We start from the raw sequence: 6,428 nt of genomic DNA, 5'->3' as shown, positions 1-6,428 counted from the left end.
AGAGAGAGAGAGAGAGAGAGAGAGAGAGAGAGAGAGAGAGAGAGAGAAAGCAGTCATTTCTCTGGCCGGGGCTGCAAGATTTGAAATGGGTGTTGGGAAAAGTTCCCTTGAGGAGGCTAAGCTGAGGTGCACCTTTCCAGCTAGAAGGTGGGGGATGAGAAGAGCATCCCAGAGATCAGAACCCATGCAGGCAAAACACAGATGCATGATGGGGGAAACACAAGCTATCTGGCCTGGGTGGAGCCTGGGGTTCAGGAAGGACAGACATAGGAGTTGCCAAGCGGGACCCTGTCCATGAAGGGCCTGGTTGGGATTTGGTCAGGAGAGAATGGGGAATGTTGAAGGACTTTAAGGAAAAGGTGACAGTTATTCATACCTAGTTTTTTTGTTTTTGTTTTCTATTTTCTAAATTCCCAAGCTTAAATCTTTTTTTGGGGGGGGGATTTTTTATTGTGTAAAATCAACATAACAAAACTTACCATTTTAATTGTATAATTCAGTGGCATTAAGTACATTCACAACATTGTACAACCATCTCCACTATCCATTTCTAGAAAATTCCCTCTATCCCAGAGGGAAACTCTGTACCCATTGAACAATCATTCCCCCATTTTCCCGACGACCTGCTGGATCAATGGAAGTTGCGCTGAAAAACAAGAGGAAATAAACATATAGGTCCTCGATGTATGTTAGCACAAAGAACACTGCGATTTGTGCTTTTTTAAAAGGAAAAGCATCAGTGATGCTGCATTTTGGGCTGAGAGTTCACGCAGTGTCTGGGGTGAGCTGTTCCTGCCAAATCAGCCAGTCAACGGCGATGTTCCGTTACCACCAAGATGTCCCTCTGCGGTTTCTTATAAAGAAAGGCAGTGGGTGCCCCACGTGGCTGTCATGACTAAAACTGCTGGTGAACACCCCATGGCATCAGGTTAGCCAGCAGACACACATTGAGCACCTGCTGTGTGCACGGGGGTCAGGAGTCAGGTGCCGTAAACAGAGAGGAGTAGGCAGCGATCCACAGCTTTCGAAGGAATCGTAATGTAGTCGGGGAGAAGGACGAGGACATGGCAGCCTGTGACCTCAGGTGCGGCGGAACCACCTGACCTGTGCTGATTTACCTTTTCACTGCACTCGATAGAGCTCTTTACAGCACTGAGCACCTTGTCATTTTACATCAGTTTGACCCTCTTCTTGTCGTAACCATCAGACTGTTCACCCCATAATGGCAGATGCTTCATCTATTTTTGTTCAGTATTGTCTCTTTGGAATCTAGCGTCGTTCTTGGCACGTAGAATGTGCTCGACAAATGCATATTGAATAAATGGTTGCTATAATTATATATATGTGTGTCTATACATGCATACATACATATATAATACACATATATGTGCATACCTCCATACATATACACACATATATTAATGCTACAACACATTGTATATGTATACTTTCACTGAACATATAAATATATATACATTCAAGGTATGGATATATATGTACAAGTCATATTTTTTGACAAAAATGACTATCATTTATTGAGCACTTTAATTTTTATAAACAGAAACTTTTTTCAGTGTTTTACATATATCATTTTATTTAATTGTCACAAGAATCCTGTGAGGATTAATTAGGTTGTTTACTTTTTCCAAAAGGAAGCACAGAGAAGTTAAGCAACTTTCCGAAGGCCACACTATTTCAGTTAGCATCAAGCCATATGTTTTGAAAGCACAAGCAAAAAATTGACAATGATCCATTTTTTTAAAAAGCTGTCACTTTGGAATCAATAGCTTCTTCCAGGCCTCAGTGCTGTTCAAATATGGCCGAGACCCTGCGGCTGCAAAGCTCCACGAGCTGGGTATGTTAACTGCACGTCTGGCACACGCAGCAGTGGGCGCAGAGCTGGGTTTGTGGCCCCCAGTAAGAGGTCACCATGAGGCCTCCAGTGCGCCCAGAGAGACCCACAGTCTCCCTCCGCAGTCTAATTAGTTAGAAGACTATTTATAGACCTCAGCGCTCCTCTCAAGACAGACTCCCTCTCAGTTCCTACGCCCCCTGCTCTCAGCAGACAACTTCACCTCGTGAGTCATTGAGAAAATTGAGGGCATGCGCGTAACTTCCCACCCTCTACCTACAATTTACCTACACCCACGTCCGTCCTCCCAGCCTGCTCTCCAGCCGGCAAAGGTAAGGTGGCTTCCTCCCAGCCGTGTAAGCCTCTCCCAGGGTCCGTGTCCTACCCCCGCCCTTCTGGGTTCATCTCTCATCCCTTCCCGTCCCAGGAGGCTCTCCAATCTTTAGGTCCATTTCCACGATGATGCCCCCTCTGCCTGTGAGGAGGCTGCGCTCTCACCGCCTTCCTGGATTCCTGCAGCGGCCTCCTAACCTGCCCTGCATTTCCATTTTGCCTCTTCTGCAGCGCGGTCACATGGAATCTTTTAAAATGCAGGGTCACAGGCAATTCCCAGCGCACTAGCTGCAACTCATCTACGCCTCACTATTTCCAGGAATCGTATCAGGATATGAGTAACTAAGGGTGATATTAGAGCCTCTCTACTTTTCCCTTCCTTCCCTCCCTCCCTTTGAAAGTAAGTCATTTGCATACCTGAGTAGTTATTAATAGTAACACAGCCCTCCGGGTGCACCTTACAGCGGACTTCTTGACTCAGTCACCAGGCTTTGGCTCAAGCGCCTCTCACGCACCTCCACGTCATCCCCGCCACTCCCTGGCTCTGCTCCCAGCACCCCTAGAACAGCAGGGTCACTGGGACCTCCTCGCTGCCGCTGATCTTTGTTCAGTCTTTACATCCGGCTTTTGACAGCGTCCACCCTGCTTGTTTTCAGACTTCCCCGCACGCTCCCTGTTTCCCTCACAGCGCTGGCGTGGTTCCTTTTTCCTCCGTGGATGCCTCTTGCTCGGCCTGCCCCTTGAGGGCCGTGTCCGTGGGGTTCTGAGCAGAGCCTCCCTGTCCTAGCTCTCTGAGTTTTCTGTAGGTGGCTTTACCCCCTGGCATATTTTGTGTGCATTCCTTATGCATGTTACCCTTATCATTTTAGTTTCATTCGCTAGGTCTTTGAGAGCTTTAGCTGATCATTGTTGAGGTTTGCTTACTAGGATGTAGGTATTGATCCAAGAAGAATTATAGCTTGATTCTTCTAAAATCCTTCTTTTTTTTTTTTTTTTTTTTGCAGTACGTGGGCCTCTCACTGTTGTGGCCTCTCCCGTTCTACAGTGTCAGTGTTTGTGTTTAACTTCATGGAAAAACCATCATGCCAATATTATGTCCTCTTTCAGCCTGTTGAAAGAGAGCCCCTATGAGGACATGTACACCCGTCAGGGGAGTTGTCCAGGTGTCCAGCTGTTGGGCTTACTCAGGTGCCAGTAATGACACTGGCTTCTCTCCAGTCTCCAAAACTCCAAAGCCCAGAGTGAAAGATGCCCCCCACCCGCTGTTCCACTGACTGCACACCCCCAATCACCCCCTACTTCCCTGCCTTGTTCTTTGGTTTCCTCAGTTTTGCCCACTGCCCTCAATGCCCAGCTGGAGATATTTCCATTAAGATTCTATCCTTTAAGGACTGCCTCCCTCCTTCATGAATTTCTTCTTTGGTAATCTTACCCACTCCCATGACTGCAACTCTCAACTGTGGGGATGAATTCCAGACCTCTCTCCCTAATGGAAAATACTAAATATAAAGTATTTCTTTGATAGTTTCTCAAGTGCCTCTACTATTTCTTTTGGTTTAAGATGTTTTAATGATTATGTTTTAATTTGCCAAGGTTACATATTTTAATGACCCACGTTGACTGAATATTTGGTATGGTAGGTGCTCTTATAAACATACATATAAAATAAACTGTACTTAATGTAGTCAGGTTATCTAATTCACTTAAAAAAGGAGAAAAACCCAGAAAGACACATCCAAAATTGTGGCAAGTTACATTAGCAAAAACCTGATTTAGAGTATTAAAGTTTAGAATGGAGATTTAAACACAGCTAATGGGACCATGATCCATCCATTGCTTCCCATATATAGCACCAAAGGGGTTTTGAATATGGTGCCCCTGCAATAAATAAAATCACATTTCTCAGCTCACATCTTAGCATAAAATAAAATAATACCATGCACTAGAAGTATATGTTTGCTAATAAACATTTTATCTTCCAAAGAGAACTGTTAAGCTATCGTCTTTAGGTCAAGTCTCTGAAACCTCTAGGAAAATCAAGCTTAGTGAAAAGGAATAATAAACTACAAAGTGAAATGATAAGGTTTTCCTTTATGGAAGTCTATATATTTTTGGTATTTGGCTATCATTTTTAACTGATAATATTATATTAATAATATGTTTTTATTGATAATATTATATTGATAATATAATATTTGATAATATATTAATAATATTATATTTTGGTATTTGGCTATCTTTTTTATTGATAATTTTATATTAGTTTTTAGCATTTCCTCTGAGTTGCATTCCTTTCATCTGATTTTTATATTTATTATATTTGTGGTGGTAGTGGAGGTGGGGTGGATAATAATAGTTGCCTTGTAGGTTTGTTTGTAAAAACAAATATGCATTTAAAGTGCCTGGCACTTAGTAGGCATTTACCAAGTGTTAAATGAATAAATACTGGGTGTTCAGACAAAGGAACTATTATTCCCAGTTTGGCTCAACAAAGAGAGCTCCTATCAGGCTGTTTGATCTACGAGAATCAGGGGCGGGGTGGGGGGGGGCAACTTTTGAAACAGAAAATCACATCCTCCCTTTAAAAATGCTCTTCTATGTCTTTTTCCTCTTGTTCAAGTGGGCACACGTGGTTTCTATGATCACGCTGTAGTCCTTACTTACACCTCTTCCAAAGTAAGCACTTAATCAATGGCCCAGCTCGTGGGGAAGGATTCTCAAGTACTTAAGGAATGGGAGGCACCACCAGCTGCTCAAGCAGCAGGGCATGGATTGATGGATTGATGCCAGACGGCGGCAGGTGGCTGTTTTCACATAGCAGCCCCAGGCAAATGAAAGAGGTGTGTGCAGATCATTCTCCCCAGAGGGTGTTCCTTTCTCTACAGCTGAAAGGGCAATGAATTGATCCAAAACAGGACCAACAGTTTGAAAGAATTATGACTGATCAGTCAAGCACCCCTAAGTTTATCTGGATGGAGATGCATAAGCACCCTCCAGTGTTGGCAAGGTGTGACCCCTGTAGAGGCTGAAAGGGGGGGAGCTGAGCGAACAGGACCATCACGTTCCTTAGATGCAGGAAATAGATCCAAATTAAAATGAAATAACGTTTGCATTGGTCACATCTTTCTAACCTTAAACTATGATTGAAACTACTCTAAGTATGATGCAAACGAAAGTATCTCCCAAGTTATAAACACCTAATTTATGATGGCCCATAAATATCAGTGATTGGTTGGGTACTAGTTTCCCTCAAATATCCTTGCTCCCCTCTTCACACATGCTCTTCTCAGAAAACACCCGGGGTGTCCTGGGCCACTGACTAACCATTGCCGCCTTGATTACAAATGGAGCATGGCGGACTCAGTGGCTTGGACAACAATGCTTCCTTCCCCTCCCTCTTTTTACAGCTCAGTCAATTCAAGCTTGGTTAAACCTGATCTCTTATCCTATTTAACTTCCTTCTTTCCCTAAATCTTCCAATTCCTGCCAAATTAGATAAGAAAAAAGTTTAATATTAGATTTTCTACCAAGAGTTTGAGGCTATGGAATTAAACAAGGAATAGTACTGTGTCTGGCCCTGAGTTTAATATCTATCGTAGAAAATCATTTCTCTCTATGGACATCTATCTATCTATATACTCAACATGAAATGCAACAAAGTGGGGTAATGCTGATCTACTCAAAAGAAAGTTATCATAAGGAAAAGTCAGTTTTACACATTTCTTTCATTTATTTGTTCTCTCTCTCTTCCTCCACCTCTCTCTCTCTCTCTCTTTTTTTTTTTTTTTTTGCACCATTTTACAGCAACTGGTCTGTTGATACGCTTTTGCCTTATTTATATGACTCTGTTCTATTTTCTAGTTACACACTGGGATGGAAAATGCGTGCATGCTGGGTGGCGGCTTCTTTGTCTCCCATTTGCCTTTTCCCCTTCCCTGTGAAATGAGATATCCACAAGAAAGGGCTAAAATCACAGCACGTGTTAGCGAATGCACAGAGTGGCCTGTAATCTCGCTCTCCTTCTGTGCTTCCATTTCCTGACTATGGAACATATCAGCGAGCATTTTTTTCTGCAGCGCTGGCAGGATCAAAAGTCAGGCAGAGACGGCCCAGGTTCCATTTCTATTACGAAATAATTGTCGTATCTGCATGATAATACACACATATATGCCTGCGGAATTATCTGCCTGCTAAGCATCCATTCACGCCCCGGAGAAGACGATGAACGTGCCGGATGCGTCCC

The sequence above is a fragment of the Aethalodelphis obliquidens genome, unplaced genomic scaffold (genome assembly GCF_003676395.1).
Source record: "Aethalodelphis obliquidens isolate GAN/ISIS:26980383/991018 unplaced genomic scaffold, ASM367639v1 scaffold33, whole genome shotgun sequence".
In the NCBI taxonomy this organism is placed as follows: domain Eukaryota; kingdom Metazoa; phylum Chordata; class Mammalia; order Artiodactyla; family Delphinidae; genus Aethalodelphis; species Aethalodelphis obliquidens.
The sequence above is the reverse complement of the archived record's forward strand: the minus strand, read 5'-3'. Positions refer to the sequence as shown.